Source organism: Schistocerca americana, chromosome 1 (genome assembly GCF_021461395.2).
Source record: "Schistocerca americana isolate TAMUIC-IGC-003095 chromosome 1, iqSchAmer2.1, whole genome shotgun sequence".
In the NCBI taxonomy this organism is placed as follows: domain Eukaryota; kingdom Metazoa; phylum Arthropoda; class Insecta; order Orthoptera; family Acrididae; genus Schistocerca; species Schistocerca americana.
The window spans coordinates 11,864,519-11,889,844 of NC_060119.1; the positions used below are offsets into that span (position 1 = coordinate 11,864,519).

The following is a 25,326-nucleotide window of genomic DNA, read 5'->3' on the forward strand; positions in this document are numbered from 1 at the left end:
CAGCTGTTCCCTTCTGCAGCACGGCCAGTTCATCGATGCGGCAGCTCTGTATTCAGGTACCCACAAACTTCACGATGAAAATGGGGTGGAAGATGAACGGAGAGCCCAATTGCATCTGAGGCATCAGCCATTGCTGCAACATATCCGAGTAGGAACATCCAGTGACAGTTCTCTTGGCGAAGAAGAATGGCCCGTACAGTTTTCGACACGACAAAGCACAAAAAACATTTACATTTAGCGAATCACACCCAAATTCAATCCATTCGTGTGGATGCTTTGCACCCCAGATTCGACAATTATGCCTGTATACTTTCCCATTAGTGTGAAAAGTGGCTTCATTGCTAAAACTTAAGCGATCAGAAATTCCACCCCCGTTGTTATTCAATTGTTGCAACTGTGAACAAAACTCAAAACACTTGTCTTTGTCGTTGTTATTGACCTTCTACCCTAGCTCCAATTCGAATGGTTTCATAGACAACTTCTGTCGCATGACTTGCCACAGTCAGTGGAGCCATTTCGAGTTCATGGGATGCACGACGCACCAATTTGTTTGGACTCCTTATGAATGTCTCTCGTATGCAATCCAAATTCACTTCACTCACACTGGGATGTCTGCTTCTCTGTGCTGGGCACAAGCAACCCGTCATAATAAATTTGTTGTGCCTTCCTTATTGGTGGTTTCTTACCATACTTTGTTCTAAACATCCATTGAACAGCTGTAGCACACACTTTTTTTGTCGAACTCCAACACGCAGAAAGCTCGCTCCGCACCTGAACTTGCCATGTTTAAGACTGGTGCTATCGGCAAATCACCAAAGTATGCTGTGGTGGTATACATGAAAAAGAACTTTCAGGGTTTCTCTTCAAAATGACATATGTGTGATATCTGTGCTATGTTTGGTTCTTGTGCAATAAATAATTGAAAGTGTTCCCAGATGTAATGTACACCCTGTATATTAGAAAGTATGAGCGATAGGAAGAACAACTTGTGGCAGTCACAGGCGGTTTGTATGCTATGTACCTGTATATTTTGGCCTGCCTTATATACTTCTTTCAATAGGCCTACTTTTTTGTGAGGTTATTTCTGAAATCAGTGTAGGTATTTTAAATCTGTCTTGCGACTCCAAGGAAATGCGTATTTGTGTCACCAAATATGTTTAGTTTTATTGAAATAAAATAACATCAGTGGTCTTCATGGAATATTATATACCATTGTCTTTCTTTCTCCATCTAAAAACTGTTCATTACAAAAGATGCTGACATTAGTACTTAAGATTTTTGCTCATGAGGGGAAGAAATACAGAAGTCCTTACATTTTTTTTGTGAACTTATGTCTTTACTTGCCCTTGAGACCTCGAAATTTGTCAGGGAAAAATGCTAAAACTTGCTGGAAATCAGGGAACGTCACTTGGGGAAACTTGCGGCAACCCTGAATGTTCACAAGCTGGCACTGCAGACCTTGCTGACTGCATTTTTCAGGGATGAGAATATTCTTGCCAAGTGCACAGAATTGCCCCAAACTATAACACCATATGAGATAACAGAGCAAAAGTAAACAAGCTTTTGTGTTTGTGTCCAAGACATAGTGTATAGTGAAGACAGGAGTGTTCATTTTCTGCTTAAGGTGTTGAACATGATACTTCTGAGAGAGCTTTTCATCTATCTTCAGTCTTAAGAATTTAAAATGTCTGTTCGACCAGCTCAGGACAAGACTATTTCTATTTTACAAGAGTTCAGTTGTTGGCAGTGAAGTATTTATCCGTTCTCCAAAAGCCGTGTGCTGATGTTGCCGACTACCTTGTCAGCTAGATGATTTACGTTATGTTCAGTGTTTTCCGAGAGAACACATGTCCGAATATACAAAAGCTTTCGTTTGCATTTGCAGTAGGTATGGAAAAAAAAAAAAAAAAAAAAAAAAAAAAAAAAAAAAAAAACAGAAGCTCCTGTTTGTGTTTCCTATAGATAGTGGATATAACAACAGCTCCTTCAAGTTATGTTTTCAGATTATTTTTGATGCCACAATTTCCACTCACGTTGCTACTTTTGTGTTTTCTTCTTGCTTAGTACTCTTGATACATTTTGTTCAAAGTTTGACTATGGTTCCTGCTACTAGGTGCGAGGATACAAGTGAGTTGGCTTCCATTCGGACGTCTACGATGAGACGATGGACAGGGTGTAAGGCCTCTGCGTTGATACCGATATCACTGGTGGTGGCAGAATACAGCACGACCCCAGTGCCAACGTCATCAAAGTGTACAGCTACTCACAGGTGATACCAAAAGCAGTGAGTTGTAGAAATGACAGTATGTGTCATCTTGAGCTGTTATTCAACTTAATTTTTTACTGTGTGACTGGTTTCAGTTGAAGACCATTTTCAGGCACCTGTTGTATATACATCGTGGATACGGGAAAATTTGGGATGAAAAGAATGTTTGAAAATTGTAGTAACAATACAAGCAACACTTACAGAATTTGATTACCAGCAAAAACTATATATATCAAAAGAATACAGTGTCAGAAATATAAATTAAATATCCACAAGCATTGTATGTATTGGTACTACAATTTTGAAGTATCCTTTTTGCCTGAATTTTTCCTGTTTCCATGCTGTGGGTACAACAGGTGCTCAAAAATGGTCTTTGACCAAAACTGGTTGCATCGTAAAAAAAAATTATCAACAGCTTAAAGTGTTACGTGATGTCATTTCTACAATTCGTATAAGCTGCAGACCACAGTTAACAAAAAATATTTTAAGAACAGTGAAGTTTCTGTTCATACGTTGTGTGCCCTATAATTCAAGTTTTTAAGAATGTTATACGCCAAGCTCCTCCATGGGAAAGCAGTTTCTGCTTCGGTTACATGGCACAAATTATAGAATACCTTGTTAGATGGTCAGAAGCAAATGTCACCAGATGTTAATACCTGTAAATCATCATCATCATGCTTCTTACAACCGTGTACAATAATTTGGGTGTGGTGTTGTGGACAAGTGTTATGGTTGAAATGGCTACTGTTGTTCTGGGTAGCAGCCATAATTATGAAACTTCCTGTCAAATTAAAACTATGTGCCGGGCCAGGACTACATCCTGAAACCTTGCCTTCCTTGGACAATGCTGATACCAACTGTGCTGTTCAATCTGATTCATGATTTTTTCTTACACCTTTCAGATTACTTTTGAGGCCACAATCCTTGCTTCCACTTGTATATTTAGCGAGAGAGAGTTGTGTATGTAGCAAGAGAGAGAGAGAGAGAGAGAGAGAGAGAGAGAGAGAGAGAGAGAGGATCTTCTGTCCCATAATTTTATGACATTATTATTATTATTATTATTATTATTATTATTATTATTATTATTACCAGCTTCTGTATCTTTTGATTGAGTATAGTTACGGCAGCACATGAATTGTGGTGAGCCTGGTGTTTTTACAAGACTTTTTCCAGTTGCCAGAACAGTTGTCATAAGTACTCAAATCAACAATTCCTTGCACTTGGAGCAGACCAAATGATTCCTCTGTACCCCTCGCACCTATTTTATACTTTTCAGACTGTGTTTCACACATTTTGTGACCTACCTGTTTCATTTAACACAATTAATACAGTTGCAGATTGTGGGTACGTGTGTAATGTTTTTGCACGGTTACTGCTGCTTGTGTTTCAGTGTTGTGTACAATGCCAGACCCATCAATAGAAAAATTAATTCTGATGCTGCATCTTGCACATCTGTTCTGAAGGTCTTTACACACTCCCTTTTTCTGCTGCTTTTGTGTTGTGATGTGTGGTTTAGAAAATTTCAGATTGCTTTACAGTTTCATGTGCTCTGTATTAGATGCATTTTTAGTGTACGTACAAGCACATTGTTTACTTATGATGTAGTTGTAGTTAAGAGTTCTCGTTTTAGTGTTTAATTATTATTGTGATATGTAGCACACTGTTTAATTGTACTTTAGTTTTAAAATACCCAAAGACTGCTTCATTTCAGGGGTTTGGGAAGGCAGACCACAGCAAGACTGTAGAAATTCTGAAGACTGCATATCCTGTTTACAACATTACTTGGAGTGATGAAGGATACTGATCTGCTCAGGTAATTAAATTTACATATGTGTGATACATTCAAAATGTCTCTGACATTACGACAACCTTCATAATGAATAAAGGTGATGTTTTTTGCATTTAAGCTGTTGTATTTTAATAAGACCTCTCCTTAATTATACGGGGTGATTCAAAAAGAATACCACAACTTTAGGAATTTAAAACTCTGCAACGACAAAAGGCAGAGATAAGCACTATCTGTCGGCGAATTAAGGGAGGTATAAAGTTTCATTTAGTTGTACATTTGTTCGCTTGAGGCGCTGTTGACTAGGCGTCAGCGTCAGTTGATGCTAAGATGGCGACTGCTCAACAGAAAGCTTTTTGTGTTATTGAGTACGGCAGAAGTGAATCGACGACAGTTGTTCAGCATGCATTTCGAACGAAGTATGGTGTTAAACCTCCTGATAGGTGGTGTATTAAACGTTGGTATAAACAGTTTACAGAGAATGGGTGTTTGTACAAAGGGAAAAGTTCTGGACGGTCGAGAACGAGTGATGAAAATGTAGCACGCATCCAGCAAGCATTTGTTCGCAGCCCAGGAAAATCGACTCACAGAGCTAGCAGAGAGCTGCAAATTCCACAATCAACTGTATGGAGAGTCCTACGAAAAAGGTTAGTTATGAAACCTTATCGTCTGAAATTGGTTCAAGCACTGTCTGCAGCTGATAAGATTAAAAGAATCGATTTCTGTGATTTTATCCTTGCTCAAATGGAAACAGATGAATCTTTCATTTCAAAGATTGTGTTTAGTGATGAAGCAACTTTCCACACTAACGGGAAAGTCAACCGTCACAATGTCTGTATATGGGGCACTGAGAATCCGCGGGAAACAACTCAGTATGAACATGACTCGCCTAAGGTGAACGTTTTCTGTGCCATTTCAGCCAATAAAGATTTTGGTCCCTTTTTCTTCGAAGGTGCTACTGTAACTGGACTACAGTATCTGGAGATGTTGGAGAATTGGCTGTTCCCTCAGCTCGAACAAGAAGCACAATAATTAGTATTTCAGCAGGATGGAGCGCCACCACATTGGCACTTATCTGTCCGTAACTACCTGAACGTCTACTACCCCAGGCGATGGATCGGCCGCCAGGCAGCCCGTGACAGAGCACTTCATCACTGGCCTCCAAGAAGCCCTGATCTTACCCCTGCGATTTTTTTCTTATGGGGGTATGTTAAGGATATGGTGTTTCGGCCACCTCTCCCAGCCACCATTGATGATTTGAAATGAGAAATAACAGCAGCTATCCAAACTGTTACGCCTGATATGCTACAGAGAGTGTGGAACGAGTTGGAGTATCGGGTTGATATTGCTCGAGTGTCTGGAGGGGGCCATATTGAACATCACTGAACTTGTTTTTGAGTGAAGAAAACCTTTTTAAATACTCTTTGTAATGACGTATAACAGAAGGTTATATTATGTTTCTTTCATTGAATATACATTTTTAAAGTTGTGGTATTCTTTTTGAATCACCCTGTACAGTTATTTCTGGCCCAAAAAGTCATTTTAAATGTTTTTAAAGTACAACAAACAGTACCATTTCTACTGTAATTTGTAAGCCATGATGAACAGTAGCACATAGTGTGAGTTTGCTGCCTTTTTATTTCTGTGGGACCTCGCTATGTGTGTAAACCGAAAAATGGCTTTTCGAGCTGAAACTAGTTGCTTAATTAAAAATATTTTTAGTAACTCTATTATCTTAAGTTGAAAAATATCATTTTCATCCAATGACATTAATAATATTTGTGTCCTCTTTTTCACTTTTGCCATATGGGTGTGTTCTGAGAAGGTCTATCACATGTTTGTTTCTAAGATTGGTACAGTTGTTTTCTGTCATTAGTTATTGTATGCTGCTTTTGACCACTGAGAATCAAATTTTTCAACTGTTTAATATCAGGATTTAGCAGCAAGTTTTTTTACTCAAGTGTTAAAAGGTGTTGTATCTAACAACTATTTTTCTGATCTTCACAACTATTTTTCTGATCTGAAGATTGCCACGCAGGAAACTAGTTCTGATCTGATTCAAAGATTGCATTCATTTTGTTGGTAGAGACAGTGGGGAGCTGTCCTCTTCAGTCATCATTATCCAGAGGTGAAGCTAGTTTCTTTCAGTAGTGGCTGTCATTATTGACTTCAGTCTTCAAGAGTGTGTCTCAGAAATCATAAAATCAGCAGCAGACTGTTGGTTTATTGCATGAAGAGATTCCAAATACTGCTTTAAATTCACTTCTATCTTAAATTCAGTGCCATGTATGAATGTCTTCTTTTAAACTCCATTGCTACCTGAGTCTAACTGATGTGTGTACAAAAGGAGTGAACAAGTGGCCCGTGTAATATGCCTAGTGTGTTAACAGTGTACACCACTACACATTGTCTATTTTAGAAAATGAATCACTCTGCAGCAACCCAGAGTGTCTCAGAATTCCCACACTATGCAGTACAGTATCCAAAGATTGTTATTCTGTGAAAAGAAATCCATTGGTGTTAATTAGATGTGTACTGTACTCTCCATTTAATGTACAAAAGCAGTTGTCCAGTAGCAATTCATTGCAAGAGGAGGGACAATTTCCAGTTTTGTTATTTATTTTATTTGCCCATTTAAATAAAGCTGACTTAGGAATTTTCCCTTATGTGGGGACTGTTTGTACTAGATAAAGTGTCTGTTTGAAGTTCTATATTTGTATATTTTGCTGTTCATGTCACTTCTGCGTAATTTTTCATTGATTGTATCGATACTTGTTTGAATTCTGATATGTTGTGAAATTTCAAACATTTGGGAATCCCGTGATAAACTAGTACTATTAGCGTCAATTGTAGGCTTAAACTGAATTGTGCTCTTTCAAAAATTTTTAGAACAGTATGCCTATCATCCTCATTCAAAATAGTCTGTCTCTTATTTTGTTGTCCAATTATGTGAGAAATAGTTTAGTTTCAGAATTTTGAGATGCCTGCAAAACTATACTTTGTAAGTTAGTGCTACCAGTGTTTTGTATACGTAATTTACATAGCAAATCAATGCTTTGTGGTTCACAGCTCAGCCAAAGTATACATCACCCCTGAATTTCATTGTATGTCAATGCAAATAAATGTGTATTTTTGAGAATTTTCGGAAATTACCATTGTCCTTTGCATAATCTGTGAGCAGTTGGGGTTTGTGATGTAGTTCCTGTAGCAGATTTTCTGCCAGACATTTTGTGTTACATCTGGTTTTCCCTTAACCCTTTACTGGCCAAAACTCTATTGGATCTTTTTTTTGCAAACTTTTATACATAAATATGTTACATTGAGTGATAAATTGAATAAAAAGTTGTTTTGAAAAGTTTCAGTTTATTAGAACAAAAACTACAGAAGTCCCATTTTTGGGACATTGGCCAAATGCGCTATCCAAATTCACAATCTTATTCTCCATGCATAATATTGTAAGAAGCAACACAAACATTAAATAAAGAATATTTTAATGTTAAGGAATGTATATTCAGTATGAAATGAAGCAAAACACTTGTCATGTACACCAACATTGCACCTATCACAAATTTTTGTTGTTTTTTTCTTGCAGTAAGCACATCTCTTCTGTGTTTTACTTGGCACAAAGAAATGATTTCCTGGATCTAGTCGTACATCTGTGCCCACCCGTCCTCCCATCAATTTGCTTCCTTGTGGTCCTCTTTGTTTTGGTACTGATCCTTTTTTCTTTGATAGAAAAAACATCACTATTCTCTGTCGGACATCCAAAAATAAGAGCTTCTCATTAGAGTTAGCAATTTGGTATGCACGCCATGTGTTTACTACGCAGATATATATCATCTGTGTGAATAATGGCCACCACCATTTCTTTGACCTTATCCTCGTCCTATAAAGTGATATCTGCTTGTCCAGTAGATATATGCCACCCATATGGGCATTGTATTCTTCAATGATATGTGGCAGTGCAACAGATATTTCCTTTTTTTTGCCCATGAATATCTTTTAGCAGAACTCGTGGAATAATAGTACTGTTATTTGTCACTACACATACTGGTTTGTTGTCACTCCATTCCACAACCAGAACTTCATTCTCTTTGTCAAAGATGTAGTCGTAGAATCCTCGTTCCTTCCTTTTGCCATTCTTTTCGAGTCAATTAAAAGGACATGCATTAGTTCGGATCTCCGTTATTGTTCCTGCAGCTTTCATTTTACTCTTTCCGAGTGTGATCAGTGTGTCAACACTGGTGAAAAAGTTGTCAAAGAAAAGCTTATAATTCGGATACTCTGATTCTGGAATCATGGTGATTAGTTCATTTATTACCCTTGCACCTAAAGGCTCCTGTTTGTTGTCAGTCTTGCCACAGTATGGTGAAAAATTATAAAGAAAGCCATTGGAACTTGTAAGACACCAAATTTTATATCCAAATTTGATAGGCTTTTCCCTCAGAAACATTTTAGCTGAATGTTTGCCATAATAATGTACCATTATTTCATCAGTTGAGAGTTCTGAATGAAATACGCCAAATTTACCAAATTCCTATATCAGCATTTCAAATTATAACCTCAGTTTGTACATCTTGTCGTTTCTGTCTATTTTGGAGTTTTCATTGAGATGAATGAATCTCTTTATTTCCCAAAACCTATTTCTTGACCCGTAGTTGAAGACTAAAGGAACACCGACATCAGGAGCCTGTTCCCAGTACTTATTCTTGTGGGGAAGCTTATGATAACCACTCAGAAGTAGTACGCCAATAAATAATTTTAGTTCTTCTTTGGTTAGCAGAAAATTTATTCTGTTATGTTGGCAAGCATAAATTTCGCTTTGTTCAATAATAGTATCCATTAGTTTCTCAGAAAAAAAATCCTCAAACACCTGGGGCACTGTGTTATTTGCTAGACATTCCGCATCATAATGTTTGTTGCTCTTCCCTGGTTCACTATTGTTTGTGTACATTGGTTGACATTTATACCACTTACATATATATTTTTTTGTAGATAACATACCACTTTCTCCTCCACCTCCCAACGCTTTCCTTCTTTTGGCTTCTGGATGTACAACTGTAGCATTAACTTCATCTCAGCTGGTTGTGAGCTCTAAAGTACCGGCGTCATCTTGTACAACAGTACATTTTCGTCAGTGTCTTCTTCATCTGCATCGGGTGGAATAATTGCCAATTCTGTATATCATCTTCATCGTCACTCTCTTGATGGTTCTCTAGTTCTGCTAGAATTTCTTCAAATGTAAGTTCACGTGGCATGTTTTTGTCCTGTTGGAATCGTAAAATTCGAATAGAATATGAAAAAAGCAGATATAAAGAACATAAAATGCAATTCTTCTCTGTATATTATGTGTATACAAGAATAGGGCACATCAACAATAAATGATTTATATAACATTCCACGTAGGAAAAATATATCTAAAAACAAAGATGATGTGACTTACCAAATGAAAGTGCTGGCAGGTCGACAGACACACAAACAAACACAAACATACACATAAAATTTAAGCTTTCGCAACAAACTGTTGCCTCATCAGGAAAGAGGGAAGGAGAGGGAAAGACGAAAGGATGTGGGTTTTAAGGGAGAGGGTAAGGAGTCATTCCAATCCCGGGAGCGGAAAGACTTACCTTAGGGGGGAAAAAATGACGGGTATACACTCGCGCACACACACACACATCCATCCACACCTATACAGACACAAGCAGACGTATTTAAAGACAAAGAGTTTCGACAGAGATGTCAGTCGAGGCAGAAGTGCAGAGGCAAAGATGTTGTTGAATGACAGGTGAGGTACGAGTGTCGGCAACTTGAAATTAGCGGAGATTGAGGCCTGGTGGATAAAGGGAAGAGAAGATATATTGAAGAGCAAGTTCCCATCTCCGGAGTTCGGATAGGTTGGTGTTAGTGGGAAGTATCCAGCATGCCACCCTTCACTTCAAAAAACTATCCAATCTCCTGGTTTCCCACCTCCGGAAAGGCAACTCACTCACCCTTCACAACCTTTCCAGCAAACCTCAACCACCTCTCATTGCACACAAACCCAGTCTCTCCCATCTACTCAGTCTCCCACTTCCAGCTCCACTCCCTCCAAAACCTCAAAATTCCAATCAACACAATCTGGCACCACAACACCCTAATTCAGTAGTTAACCTTTCCTCCAAACCTCTCTCCCAATCCGAAACCTCTGTCCTATCCAAAGGCCTCACCTTCAACCCCACTCCCAGATTCAACCAAACAGCCCTCGTCAAAGATTTACTGTCCTACACTCGTACTCTCTGCTGGAAGTATCACTTTGCCATGAAGAAAAATGATCCTATTCCTACCCCTAATGATCCAACTCCCCAAGACACTATCCAAATTGAACCCTGCCTGGAACAGTTCCGTCCTCCGCCACAGCGGGACCCACCTCCTCTTCCTCAAAATCACCCTCTCCAAACCTTCCAGGAATTTCTGACTTCCAGCCTTGCCTCTCAATCCTTCTTAAAACACCTTAATCCTACTCCCAACATCACCACTGCTGAAGCCCAGGCTATCCGTGATCTGAAGGCTGACCAGTCCATCGTCATTCTTCCGGCGGACAAGGGTTCCACGACCGTGGTACTTGATCGTCAGGAGTATGTGGCTGAGGGACTGCGTCAGCTTTCAGACAACACCACATACAAAGTTTGCCAAGGTAATCCCATTCCTGATGTCCAGGCGGAGCTTCAAGGAATCCTCAGAACCTTAGGCCCCCTAAAAAACCTTTCACCTGACTCCATCAACCTCCTGACCCCACCGACACCCGGCACCCCTACCTTCTTCCTAAAATTCACAAACCCAATCATCCCGGCTGCCCCATTGTAGCTGGTTACCAAGCCCCAACAGAACGTATCTCTGCCTACGTAGATCAACACCTTCAACCCATTACGTGCAGTCTCCCATCCTTCATCAAAGACACCAACCACTTTCTCGAACGCCTGGAATCCTTACCCAATCCGTTACCCCCAGAAACCATCCTTTTAACCATTGATGCGACTTCCTTATACACAAATATCCCGCACATCCAGGGCCTCGCTGCGATGGAGCACTTCCTTTCACGCCGATCACCGGCCACCCTACCTAAAACCTCTTTCCTCATTACCTTAGCCAGCTTCATCCTGACCCACAACTTCTTCACTTTTGAAGGCCAGACATACCAACAATTAAAGGGAACAGCCATGGGTACCAGGATGGCCCCTTCGTACGCCAACCTATTCATGGGTCGCTTAGAGGAAGCCTTCTTGGTTACCCAGGCCTGCCAACCCAAAGTTTGGTACAGATTTATTGATGACATCTTCATGATCTGGACTCACAGTGAAGAAGAACTCCAGAATTTCCTCTCCAACCTCAACTCCTTTGGTTCCATCAGATTCACCTGGTCCTACTCAAAATACCATGCCACTTTCCTTGATCGTGACCTCCACCTGTCCAATGGCCAACTTCACACGTCCGTCCACATCAAACCCACCAACAAGCAACAGTACCTCCATTACGACAGCTGCCAACCATTCCACATCAAACGGTCCCTTCCCTACAGCCTAGGTCTTCGTGGCAAACGAATCTGCTCCAGTCCAGAATCCCTGAAGCATTACACCAACAACCTGACAACAGCTTTCACATCCCGCAACTACCCTCCCGACCTGGTACAGAAGCAAATAACCAGAGCCACTTCCTCATCCTCTCAAACCCAGAACCTCCCACAGAAGAACCACAAAAGTGCCCCACTTGTGACAGGATACTTTCCGGGACTGGATCAGATTCTGAATGTGGCTCTCCAGCAGGGATACGACTTCCTCAAATCCTGCCCTGAAATGAGATCCATCCTTCATGAAATCCTCCCCACTCCACCAAGAGTGTCTTTCCGCCGTCCACCGAACCTTCGTAACCTCTTAGTTCATCCCTATGAAATCCCCAAACCACCTTCCCTACCCTCTGGCTCCTACCCTTGTAACCGCCCCCGGTGTAAAACCTGTCCCATGCACCCTCCCACCACCACCTACTCCAGTCCTGTAACCCGGAAGGTGTACACGATCAAAGGCAGAGCCACGTGTGAAAGCACCCACGTGATCTACCAACTGACCTGCCTACACTGTGACGCATTCTATGTGGGACTGACCAGCAACAAACTGTCCATTCGCATGAATGGACACAGGCAGACAGTGTTTGTTGGTAATGAGGATCACCCTGTGGCTAAACATTCCTTGGTGCACAGCCAGCACATCTTGGCACAGTGTTACACCGTCCGGGTTATCTGGATACTTCCCACTAACACCAACCTATCCGAACTCCGGAGATGGGAACTTGCTCTTCAATATATCCTCTCTTCCCGTTATCCACCAGGTCTCAATCTCCGCTAATTTCAAGTTTTCGCCACTCGTACCTCACCTGTCATTCAACAACATCTTTGCCTCTGCACTTCTGCCACGACTGAGATCTCTGCCGAAACTCTTTGTCTTTAAATACGTCTGGTTGTGTCTGTATATGTGTGGATGGATATGTGTGTGTGTGCGAGTGTATACCCGTCCTTTTTTCCTTTTTTCCCCCCTAAGGTAAGTCTTTCCACTCCCGGGATTGTAATGACTCCTTACCCTCTCCCTTAAAACCCACATCCTTTCGTCTTTCCCTCTCCTTTCCTCTTTCCTGATGAGGCAACAGTTTGTTGCGAAAGCTTGAATTTTGTGTGTATGTTTGTGTGTGTATATATATATATGAAAGGATGTGCGTTTTAAGGGAGAGGGTAAGGAGTCATTCCAATCCCGGGAGCGGAAAGACTTACCTTAGGGGGAAAAAAGAACAGGTATACACTTGCACACACACCCATATCCAACCACACATACACAGACACAAGCAGACATTTGTAAAGGCAAAGAGATTCGGCAGAGATGTCAGTCGAGGCAGAAGTACAGAGGCAACAATGATGTTGAAAGACAGGTGAGGTACGAGCGGCGGCAACTTGAAATTAGCGGAGGTTGAGGCCTGGCGGATAACGAGAAGAGATGATATACTGAAGGGCAAGTTCCCATCTCCAGAGTTCTGACAGGTTGGTGTTAGTGGGAGGTATCCAGATAACCCGGACGGTGTAACACTGTGCCAAGATGTGCTGGCCGTGCACCAAGGCATGTTTAGCCACAGGGTGATCCTCATTACCAACAAACACTGTCTGCCTGTGTCCATTTCCCCCCTGCGGGTTCGGGGGTTAGAATAGGCCCGCGGTATTCCTGCCTGTCGTAAGAGGCGACTAAAAGGAGTCTCAACTGTTTCGGCCTTTAATGTGATGGTCCCCATTAGGGTTTGACCTCCATTTTTCCAAATTCAACAGAAGTAAGAGCCTTTTGGGGAAGGACCCCTTACGTGGTGCACCATCAGTCCTCTGTGCCCTAAGACCTTGGCACACTTTATCGTCTGGGCGTCGTAACTGCACCCTCCATCCCTCATTTTGGGCATACACACCTGATGGATTGTGTAAGTTAAGCCCTTAGTGCATCATCATCTGCACCCACGATCACTATGGACTACCCATGGCACCCAAAATCCAGCACGGTAGCCAGTCCGTTGTGGTGGGGTCGTCATGTACCCTCTAGGTTGTAGCCCCCTAACAACACAGGGATCGTACTGCCGATGCCTGAGCTGCCGCCTCCCCACGTAAGCCAAGCAGTAGATACCCGTCTCTCTGGGGCATCAGGACTCCCGGCAACGGCCATCCTGCTAGGTGGCCTTTGGTGTGGCTGGGTGCCACCCGTGGGGAGAGCCCCTGGTCGGAGTGGGTGGCATCGGGGCGGATACCCCGCAATGAAGCGGGTACAATCTCAATCCGGTGGTCGCACGACCACCAATGTCTCTAAGCGCAATAAAGTAGACTTTAACGCTGTGGCTTATAACCCCAAATCGTCCCCTTCCCTAGCCACGCCCTGGGAGGGACGCAGGGCTGTGGACAGACAGGAGCCATATTCACCGCGATATCTTGTGTGCAGCAGAACTGATGGGGATTCATTTTTGGGGACTAAGCCTCTGTTCTTTGTGACCCATCTTGAAGATAAGTTCAGGGAAGTGGCCTCTCTTTCCAAAATGCGGAGCGGGGCCATTTTGATACAAGCACCTTCCTCTGCACAGTCAAGGGCGTTGCTCGCCTGTGAGAAGCTTGGTGACATACCTGTTAACATCACTCCCCATAAGTCACTAAATTTGGTCCAGGGGACTATCTTTCATAAAGATCTTCTGCTACCGTCTGATGACGAGCTACGGGATAACCTGCCACGACGAGGTGCACACTTCGTTCGTCGTGTCTTTAGGGGACCCAAGGATAATAGGATCGCTACCGGTGCTTTCATCCTGGCCTTTGAGGGCAACTGCTTGCCTGAGAAGGTCAAGGTCATGATCTACCGGTGCGATTTCAAGCCCTATGTCCCGCCCCCTATGCGATGCTTCCAGTGCTGGAAATTCGGACACGTGTCCTCCACATGCACTACCAGCCCCACATGTCGCGATTGTGGACGACCTTCGCATCCAAATGCACAGTGTGCTCCACCTCCCACCAGCGTTAACTGTGGGGAGCATCATTCTCCCTGCTCGCCAGACTGTGCAGTCTACCAACGAGAGCGGAAGATACAAGAAATTAAGACCCTGGACCGTTTAACTTACCAAGAGGCGAGGAAGAAATTAGAATGGCTCAACCCCACACCTATGTTGAGGAGTTATGCTGCTGTAACACTGCAGCCACCAGTTCCTGCAAAGACTCCTTTCACAGTTGGCCCACCGAACAGTCACGTTTCGCCTGCCCCACCACCGGTGGGGGCCACTCTCTCTTCCACTGCTCCCAAAACACACAGTTTGGGAGCAGTGCGCCCCAAGCAACTGGGGACGTCAGTCCCCATCTCTCAGCCGGAGCGGCGACAGCCCTCTCCGGCTCCTCAGCCGGGGAAGCGACAGCTCTCTCCGGCTGCTCAGCCGGAGACGCAACAGCCTCCTCCGGCCTCACTTGTTCGGAAGGGATCCCTTGGGGGAGTCCCTTCCAAGGACTTCCCCAGTGTCTCACAAGCCACTAGCCAGTGGCTGAAGAAGCCACCAGCTGCTGGTCGAAGGGCTTCACGCTCTTCCTCTGTTCCTGAAAATGCGTCAGGAAAGCCCTCCCAGCATGCCAACCCTCCTCCCAAAGACAAGAGAGAGAAGAGGAAGCTCTCCAAGAAGGATAAGGACCCAGTGGTTCCCGCACCAACGCTTCCTGTCAGCTCAGCCTCTGAGGATGAGGTCGAGCTCTTTGCGTCCCCTGATGACCTGGATCTCGCCGTCTCCTCAGAAACGATGGCCGTAGCGACGTCCGTCACTCAGTCGGTGGCAGCATGTGACCCTGCCCAGTAATTTGCCTTTTCAGTGCCTGAATGCCTCTACAAGACACACTTTGTACAATCCTCCAGTGGAATTGTGGCGGTTATTTTAGCCATCTACCTGAGCTGCGTCAGCTTGTAAGCTTGACACCTGCTTTATGCATTGCTCTCCAGGAAACCTGGTTCCCGGCAATGCGGACCCCTGTCCTCCGTGGATACAGGGGTTATTACTGCAACCGTAGCACTTACAATAGTGTGTCAGGTGGAGCCTGCGTGTATGTCCTTACCTCTGTATATAGTGCTCCTGTGCACTTCAAACATCTTTGGAATCTGTGGCTGTCCGCGTAAGGACTACCCAGGACATAACCGTCTGCAGTGTCTATCTTCCTACAGGTGGTACAGTCTCCCTGACCGAATTGGCTGCACTTGTCGCCCTACTTCCCATGCCTTTTCTTCTCCTTGGGGATTTTAACGCCCACAATCCCCTGTGGGGTGGATCGAAGATTACTGGCCAAGGCAGAGATGTCGAGAATCTCATCTCCCAACTTGAACTCTGCCTCTTAAACACTGGCGCTGCCATGCATTTCAGTGTGGCACATAGCACATTCTCGGCCATAGATCTGTTGTTGTGCAGCCCAGGGCTTGTACCATCGGTCCACTGGAGAGTCCATGACGACTTGTGTGGTAGTGACCATTTTCCCATCTTCCTTTCACTACCCCAGCGTCGATCCCATGAACGCCTGCCTAGATGGGCATTTAGCAAGGCAAACTGGGAAACATTCTCCTCTGCTGCCACTGTTGCATCTCTCCCCCACGGTACCATCGATGTGGCAGTTGAGACACTGACTGCAGCGATTGTTTCCGCTGCGGAATGTACCATTCCTCGTTCGTTAGGGTGCCCCCGGCGAAAGGCAGTGCCTTGGTGGTCTCTGGAGGTCGCTGAAGCCATTAAAGAACATCAGCGGGCTCTTCAGCGACATAAGCGGCACCCGTCTTTGGAGAACCTCATTTTCTTCAAACGTCTCCGTGCTCAGGCACGGCGGCTCATCAAGAGGCGGAAACAGGAGTGCTGGGAGAGGTACGTTTCCACCATTGGTTCCCATACTTCACCCTCCCAGGTGTGGATGAAGATTCGGCGCATCTTTGGAGTGCAGCACACTACAGGTGTTCCAGGGCTTACCATCAACGGGGCGGTATCCACCGATGCTGATGCAATCGCCGAGCATTTCGCACAGCACTATGTTCGGGCCACTGCGTCGGGGAATTACCCGCCTGCGTTTCGCGCTCTTAAACGCCGGGAGGAAGGCAAATGGTTTTCTTTTGCTTTTCGCCACCCTGAGACGTATAACGCCCCATTTAGTTTGTGGGAACTCCAGAGCGCCCTGGCACAGTGCCCCGATACAGCCTCTGGGCCAGATGGCGTCAACAATCAGATGCTCAAACATCTGTCCCCGGTCTGTCAGCGATGTGTTCTTGCCATCTTCAACCGCATATGGGGCGATGGTGTCTTTCCGTCGCAGTGGCGAGAAAGTACCATCACGTATGGTGAGTCGACGGCTGTGTTGGCTGCTCGAGTCTCGGGGTCTTCTGGCTCAGTGCCAGAGCGGCTTCTGTCAGGGCCGTTCCACCGCCAATACTTTGGTCTTTCTTGAGTCTGCAATCCGCACTGCTTTTTCCAGGTGCCAACACATTGTCTCCGTCTTTTTTGACCTCTCCAGAGCATATGACACGACGTGGCGGCACCATATACTAGCCACGTTGCACGGGTGGGGTCTCCGGGGCTCTCTCCCCATTTTTATTCAGAATTTTTTATCTGTTCGGACATTCCGTGTTTTAATTGGCACATCCCATAGTTCACTTCATATCCAGGAGAACGGCGTTCCACAGGGCTCAGTATTGAGCGTGCCCCTTTTCCTTGTGGCCATTAATGGCCTTGCAGCAGCAGTTGGGTCGTCTGTCTCACCCACGTTATATGCTGACGAATTCTGCATCTTGTTCAGCTCCTCCACCATTAGTGTTGCAGAACATAGGTTGCAGGGAGCCATACGCAAGGCGCAGTCATGGGCCCTAGCTCATGGGTTTCAATTTTCTCCTGCGAAGACTTTTTTTATGCACTTTTGTCGGTGTCGAACTGTCCATCCCCACCCTGAGCTCTATCTTCAGGATGCCATGCTCAGGGTTGTTGACACTTACCGTTTTCTGGGATTGCTGTTCGATGCCCGGCTTACTTGGCTTCCACATATTCGTCACCTCAAGCGTCAGTGCTGGCAGCATCTGAATGCCCTTCGCTGCCTCAGCAACACAACTTGGGGTGCCAATCGTAATACGCTGCTGCAGCTCTACAAAGCCCTTGTGCTGTCCCGGCTTGATTATGGGAGTGTGGCGTATGGCTCAGCGTCGCCCTCAGCGTTGCAACTGCTGCACCCCGTTCACCACTGTGGGGTTCGACAGGTGACAGGAGCATTCCGCACCAGCCCTGTGGACAGCATACTTATGGAGGCAGGTGTCCCTCCACTGCTATTGAGGCGCCAACATTTACTGGCCGCTTATGCTGCCCATGTTTTTAGCTTGGCCGGGCATCCAAACTATCGTCTCCTGTTCCCGCAATCGGTCGTCCATCTTCCTGAACGTCGGCCCCAGTCATGTTGTACGATCGCGGTCCGCGTCAAAGAGCTTCTCTCCGGGCTTAGGGTTTTTACAGTTCCACCTCCTTTCCGGGCCACTTTGCGGACACCCCCATGGTGTGTTCCTCACCCTTGCCTTCGGCTCGACTTGGCACAGGGCCCGAAGGACTCCGTCCCTCCAGAGGCCTTCCGCCGCCGTTTTTATTCCATCTTGGCCACGTATCAGGGCTCTGGCGTTGTATACACTGACGGTTCGATGGTTGCTGGTCGTGTCGGATATGGGCTTACGCTAGGGGACCATTTTGAACAACGTTCCTTGCTGGATGGCTGCAGCGTTTACACAGCTGAGCTGGTCGCCATCTTTTGTGCCCTAGAGTATATCCGCTCCTGCTCAGGTGAGTCCTTTGTTATCTGTAGCAATTCCCTGAGCAGTTTACGAGCTCTCAACCAGTATTTCCCTCGTTCTCATCTGGTGATGGCTGTCCATGAGTCCCTGCATACTCTTGCACGTAGCGGCCGCTCTGTGGTCTTTGTGTGGACCCCAGGCCATGTTGGGATCCCCGGCAATGAGAATGTTGACCGCCTGGTGAAAGAGGCCATCAGTAAACCACCTCTGGAGATTTGCCTCCCGGCGACTGATTTGCGGGCACTATTACGCCGCAAAGTTTTTGATTTCTGGGACACTGAATGGCGCAACCTGCCCGTGCCAAACAAACTCCGTCGTATCAAGGAGACGACGACTGTTTGGCGGTCATCCCTGCGAGCCACCCGCAGGGACTCAGTCGTCGTTTGTCGGCTCCGCATTGGCCACACCCGACTGACGCACAGTTATTTACTGTGTCGTGAGGATCCTCTTATTATGCGTTCAGTTAACTAAGTAGAAATTAGTAATATCTTATCTCAGTGAGGAACTTGAAACTTTCAGGACAGGTCAGGAGTATGTAGAGGTGCTCTTCCTCTACTTGAAAAGAACAGTTGACCATTCACTGAGTAGATAGGTTCCTAGTAGAACAATTCATAATGGGATGGAACCTCCGTGGTATACAGTCACTGTAAAGAAAACGTCTAAAGGAACAGAGATTACTGCATAATAGGTGTAAAACAAAGTGTAGGATTATAGATTGAGAGACGCTGGATGAAACATGTTTGGCTGTCAAGAGAGCAATGCATGAAGCCTTCAATGGCTACTGTAGCAGAATATTGTCAAATGACATTTCACAAAATCCAAGTAAATTCTGGTCGTATGTAAGGGCTGTTAGTGGCACAAAAGTTAGTGTCCAGTCCCTAGCAAGTGAGACAGGAACTGAAATTGAGGGTATCAAAGTAAAAGCTGAAATTCTGAACTCGATTTTCAAATGTTCCTTTGCAAATAAAAACCCAGGAGAACTGCCCCAATTCAATCCTCGTACACTGAAAAAATGAACGAAATAGGTATTAGTGTCAGTTGTGTTGAGAAACAGTTGAAATCATTAAACAAAGCTCCAGACCCCGATGGAATCGCAGTCAGATTCTATATTGAATTTGTGGCTGAGTTATCCTCTCTTCTCACTGTAATCTATCCAAAAAACCTTACCTAGTTTTTGGAAAAAGTTACAGATCACATCCGTCTACAAGAAGGGTTGTAGGAGTGACAAAACTACCATCCAGTAGCCTTGACATCGATTTGTTGTAGATTCTTAGAAAATATTTTGAGCTCAAACATAATGAGGTATCTCGAACGGAACTACCTTCTCAATATCAACCAGCATGGTTTTCAAAAACATAGATGATATGAAACCCAACTCTCACTTTTCTCACATAACTTGCTGAAAGCGTTGGATCAAGGCAACAGGTAGATAGTGTTTCTTGATTTCCTAACAGTATTTGATTCTGTTCCACACCTACAGTGACTGTGAAAAGTACGATCATATGGGGTATCAAGTGAAATTCATGACTGGATTGAGGACTTTTTGATAGGAAGGACACAGCATGTTACCTTGGATGGAGAGTCATCATCAGATGTAGAAGTAACCTCAGGTGTGCCCCAGGGAAGTGTGTTGGGGCCCTTGCAGTTCTTGTCCATTAATAACCTTGCTGTAAATCAGGATTTTTGCAGATGATGCAGTTATCTGTAATGAAGTGCTATTTCAGAGAAGCTGCATAAATATTCAGTCAGATCTTGATGAGATTTCAACATAGTGCAGTGATTGGCAACTTGCTCTGAATGTTTAGAAATGTATAAACTTAGTATCCTGTGACTATAATATTGGTGAGTCACTGTCGGAATCTGCCAACTCGTACAAATACCTGTGTGTAACACTTTGTAGGAATATGAAATGGCATGATCACATAGGTTCAGTTGTGGGTAAAGCAGGTTGTAGACTTTGGTTTATTGGTATAATAATGGGGAAGTGCAATCAGTCTACTAAAGAGATGCTTACAAGTCATTCGTGTGACCCCCCCCCCCCCCCCCCTCCCGCCCCCCCTAGACTATTGCTAAAGTGTGTGGGACTTGTACCACATAAGACTAGCAGGGGACATTGAATGTATACAAAGAAAGGCAGCATGGTCACAGGTTTGCTTAATCCATGGGAGAGTGTCACAGAGATACTGAAGGAACTGAAATGGCAGACTGTTGAAGACAGGTGTAAACTATCCCAAGAAAGTGTATTAGCAAAGTTTCAAGAACTGTCTTTAAATGATTACTCTAGGGATATACTACAACCCCCCCCACATATTGCTCTCACAGGGGTCGTGAAGATAAGATTAGAATGATTACTGCTCACACAGAGGCATTCAGACAATCATTCTTCCACGCTCCATACATGAATGAAACAGCAAGAAACCCTGATAACTGGTACAATGGGACTTACCCTGTACCATGCACCTCCTGGTGGATTGCAGATTATAAACGTAGATGTGAACCGACAGTCTCTTACATCTGCATGAGGGAAACATCTAATCACCTTTATTTTACCAAGACAAAAATTATGATTTACTAAAGTTTCAAACCTTGACAGGAAATAATGGATTAGGCTGTCCATAAATTATAAACCAACATTATTGTGATGATGGAAAATCTCATATAAAGACGTGAAACAAATACTAACAAAGAGATAGAGGGGCTGGCCAGTACAGCCAATAGATACACAAAACATAACAGAAAATTTACGTATCCTAGCTTTTGGAACTTTGTTCCTTCATCAGGGAGGAGAGAGGGGAAAGAAGGGGAAGAAGAGAAAGTGGATTCAGTTACTCACAACCCAGGTTATGAAGCAACAGGGTAGAGGTAAACAGGGAGGGTAGCAAAGATGGAGGCATGGGTGTATACTCTACAGTATGTCAACATGTTGCCTTGACCTGTTTGATCACCAGGTCTGGCTCCAATTCAGTGCACACGGGACATCATCGAACAACTCCAGTGTCTCCCAAAAACAGCATTAACCATCCCTGTTTCGATGACAATGTGAAACAGGCATGGAACTTCATCCCACAAACTCATATCCAGCACAATGCATGCACGTTTGCATGCTTACATTCGGGCAGTTACACTGGATTTCAATGTATTAGTGTATCACATTTGCAGTGGTGTATCTCGCACTTATATTATCCTGTGATCTTGCAACGTTAATCACTTAAATAAGTTACTTAGAGATATATGTTCCTGAAATTTCATTACTCTACGTTAATTACTTTTTGGTGTTGCAAATTTTTTTTTTTTTTTTTTTTTTTTCAATGTACATGATGACTACAATAAAACATTATAATGTTTCTCCAGTGGTTTCAACATTAACTTTTTAACAGAAAAGATTTTGCTTACAGTTCATTTTTAAGTTAACATTTCTTAACTTTTTAACAATCCATATTAAAGCTAGCAATAGTAACTATATTAATAATTGCTACTGTAAACAGTTGCACATATGGACATCAGTTTTGAATAATGGGTTTTGAGTGTAAATAATGTTTTATGTAAGTGTTTGTATTGATACTTAAAATTAAATGTCATGTAATGAATGTCCAGATACTCATATAAAAAGTTTTGTTGGATCAAGTTATTTACGAACGCGATGTACTGTGTTCTTCCATTAGAGAATGAGACTGTATTGTTTATCGGTTTCATTACAAAATGCTAATAAGCTTTTAGTTAGAAAACCTTCTATAACTAGAATTATTAATATGAGAAAAAAATAGGAACAATGAAAGAACGGAAGATCAGTTGCAGAAACAAGAGTAGCTCTAAGTTGCAAGAGTGGTTGCTTTTCCCACACATGTAATTTACTGGCATTATCACCACTATTAGCTTACCATGGTTTCACATCTCATCTGTTCATTGTTCCCCATGTCCTGCCCTTCTGTTCCCCCTTCCTATTAGACCATATATGCCTCTGTTGCTGTAATCGATATGTAAACAATATTTATCACATGACCTTTTTTTGTTACAGGTTGTAATATTTGACATTGCAGCTTTTGAAAATGGAGCAGGATGTTGTGCCCTCTTTCCTATTGGAGTGTTTCTCTGTGATCAGAATTGGAGGCAGACAATTCACTTGAACGTCCATTGCAGTTGTTGATGTCTTTGAATCATGTTGTTTCTTTGTGATTAATAAAAAAATTATACAATCCAATGGTTTCTTCACCTTGTCTTTAAAAATTCCAGACCTATTGTTCAAACACATATTTTAAGAGTTATGCATCTGAGCCTTTTTGTGGAAAGTGCGTTTCACACATACTTTCAAGATAAATTGAATAATGACCCCCATTTTGTGTGTTGGGGAAGATAATTTGATACAGCTAAATGCATATACAGGTACACACATTTGCTCGCGCCTGAGACAGAGTGAGAGTGATTCAAAGGAAGAATTCACTACTTTTTACCTACTTTCTGAATAACTCGTACTTTCGTCAGAAATGTCACACTGCAAAGTTGATTAGATAAAGGGACAAAAATGAGAGTAAAATATAATTTGAATATCAGAAAAAATAACCACTTAGTGTTTGTGTAATACTTTACGGCAAGCATAAAATTAATTTTTAAACATTGGGAAATCTGGGATGGAATAACAATAATATGAAATAGGATAGCTTTCTGCTCCCCACCTAGAGGAGACACTGAGTGGCAGACTGGCACATTGAAGGAAGGTTTTTAGATATTAGAAAGTATGGGACAGTCCTCATCAAGCAGGTGTGGTGGTGTGAGGCTGGGGTGGGAGCAGGTAAAGGCCTAGATATGTGAGACAGAGACTAGCAAAGGTTTAGGTAACGGGGTTTACAGGAGTGAAGAATATGTCGCAGCTAGAGTTTCTAGGCTTCGTTCCTGTGGCCCCACACCTCAATGCCCTCCCATGCTCCCATTCCAATCTCACACACTGTTACTGTCCCCCTAGTACACCTCTCTCTGTCTGTCCACCTCCACACTCCCAACCAGCAGAGACTCCCTATGCTGAGGTGGGTTCTGTCCATTAGATTACACTCGTAAGATAAAAATAAACATTATCCAGTATGAAAGAATTATCTGTGTGGGATGGAAATATGTAGATGTGATGTACGTGCACAGACAAAAAAATAAATAAATAAAATAAAATAAAAATTACAATGTCAGAAAAATTGAATGATTTATTCAAGAGAAAGAGCTTCACAAATTGAGCAAGTTGGTCCACTTCTGACTCTTGAGCAAGTTTGGCATTGATAGATTTGTTGGATGTCCTACTGAGGGACATCAAGCCAAATTCTATCCAAGTGGCGCATTGTATTGTCTAAATCATGAGCTGGTTGGGTGGCCCTGCCCATAATGCCCCAGACATACTCAGTTGGGGAGAGATCCCGTGACCTCGCTGGCAAAGATAAGGTGTGGCAAGTATGAAGACGAATTGTGTGTGGGCAGGCATTATCTTGCTGAAATGTAAGCAAATGATGGCTTGTCATGAAGAGAAACAAAATGGGGTTTATAATATCGTCAACAGATGTCTGTGTTGTAATGGTGACACAGATGACAACCAAAGGGGTCCTGTTATGAAAAGAAATGGCACAGTAGACCATCAGTTCTCGTTTGGCTGTATGGCAGCCAGCAGCCGGGTTGGTATCGCACTGCTATCTGGTGTGCCCCCAGGCACGTCCCTGGTCTGGAATTGCATTGACTGGAATATAATTGGCTTCAGTGATGAATCCCACTATGAATTGAGCCCCAATGATCAGCACAGATGTGTCCGAAGACGCCCCAGACGGTGGGATACCACCGTGAATGTCACATCCCATACGGTCCAACTACCAGGACTGATTATCTGGGGTGCGATTTCTTTTCATAACAGATCCCTTTTCGTCAACAGACGACTATGCTGTAGGGGTGACATGGATGTCACCCCTACAGCATAGTCGTCTGTTGACAATACTGTACATCCTATTTTGTTTCCCTTCTTGGCAAGGCTTACATTTCAGCAAGGTAATGCCTGTCCGCACACAGCTTGCCCTCGTGCTTGCCAAACCCTACCTTGGCCAGCAAAGTTGCTGGATCTCTCCCCAATTGAGAATGTAAGGAGCATTATGGGCAGGGCCATTAGACCACCTCGGGATTTTGACTATCTACCGTGACATTTGAATAGAATTTGGCATGATGTCCCTCTGTTGGACATCCAACAACTCTATCAGCCAGAGCCAAGCTTGTATAAGGGCCAGAGGTGGACCATCTCATCCAATTTGTGATGCTCTTTCTCTTGAATAAATCATCCAGTTTTTTCTGAAACTGTAATTATTTTTCTGTCTTCACATGTATGTCACATTTACTGATTTCAGCCCTATTTGGTATTTCGATAATTCCTTCAGTACCTAAGTGTTTTTTTGAGTATATAGTATCTGACAGTTTCTTTTTTTTCAGTATGCTTGTCTGCTGCCCATTGCCTGCTCTAACTGGTGAGTAGCAATCTGTCCTATTTCATATTGTTGGAATTAACTTTTGACACTCAATATTTATGATGCAAGCAAACTGTTATTGCCACTTGACATGATGGTGAATGGTACTCTGTTAGCCATTGGCACAAATGGATTGACATGATAAAACAAGGGTCCACAGCTTTTACAAACTTTTTGGATGTGATAAATACAGCTTACTGCTGTCAATACTTTTGTTAATTACAATATTGATCGTTTGTTATTTTCAAGCATACATGTCAGGTGTCACGACACCTTTGAATTACTGCAAATGGACAAAGATGACCAGACTCATTTCTCTTCAGTAGAAACAACTATTGACAAGAGAAGAAACTTGATGTCATTCAAATCTACTTTTTCATTGGTAGAGATCTTTCACTCATGGGATTAGCAGCAGAGATTAAAAAGAAG

At 43.4% G+C, this 25,326-nt stretch overlaps 1 long non-coding RNA gene across 1 annotated transcript in view; it reads left to right on the forward strand.

Moving 5' to 3' along the window:
• Window positions 1–22,498, forward strand: part of LOC124620189 — a 41,735-nt gene extending 19,237 nt beyond the window's left edge. The window contains exons 3-5 of the long non-coding RNA XR_006980170.1: window positions 2,114–2,269; window positions 3,978–4,079; window positions 22,437–22,498. This is a non-coding gene — a long non-coding RNA (uncharacterized LOC124620189). The remainder of the gene's footprint in view (window positions 1–2,113; window positions 2,270–3,977; window positions 4,080–22,436) is intronic.
• The last annotated feature ends 2,828 nt before the right edge of the window (window positions 22,499–25,326 follow it).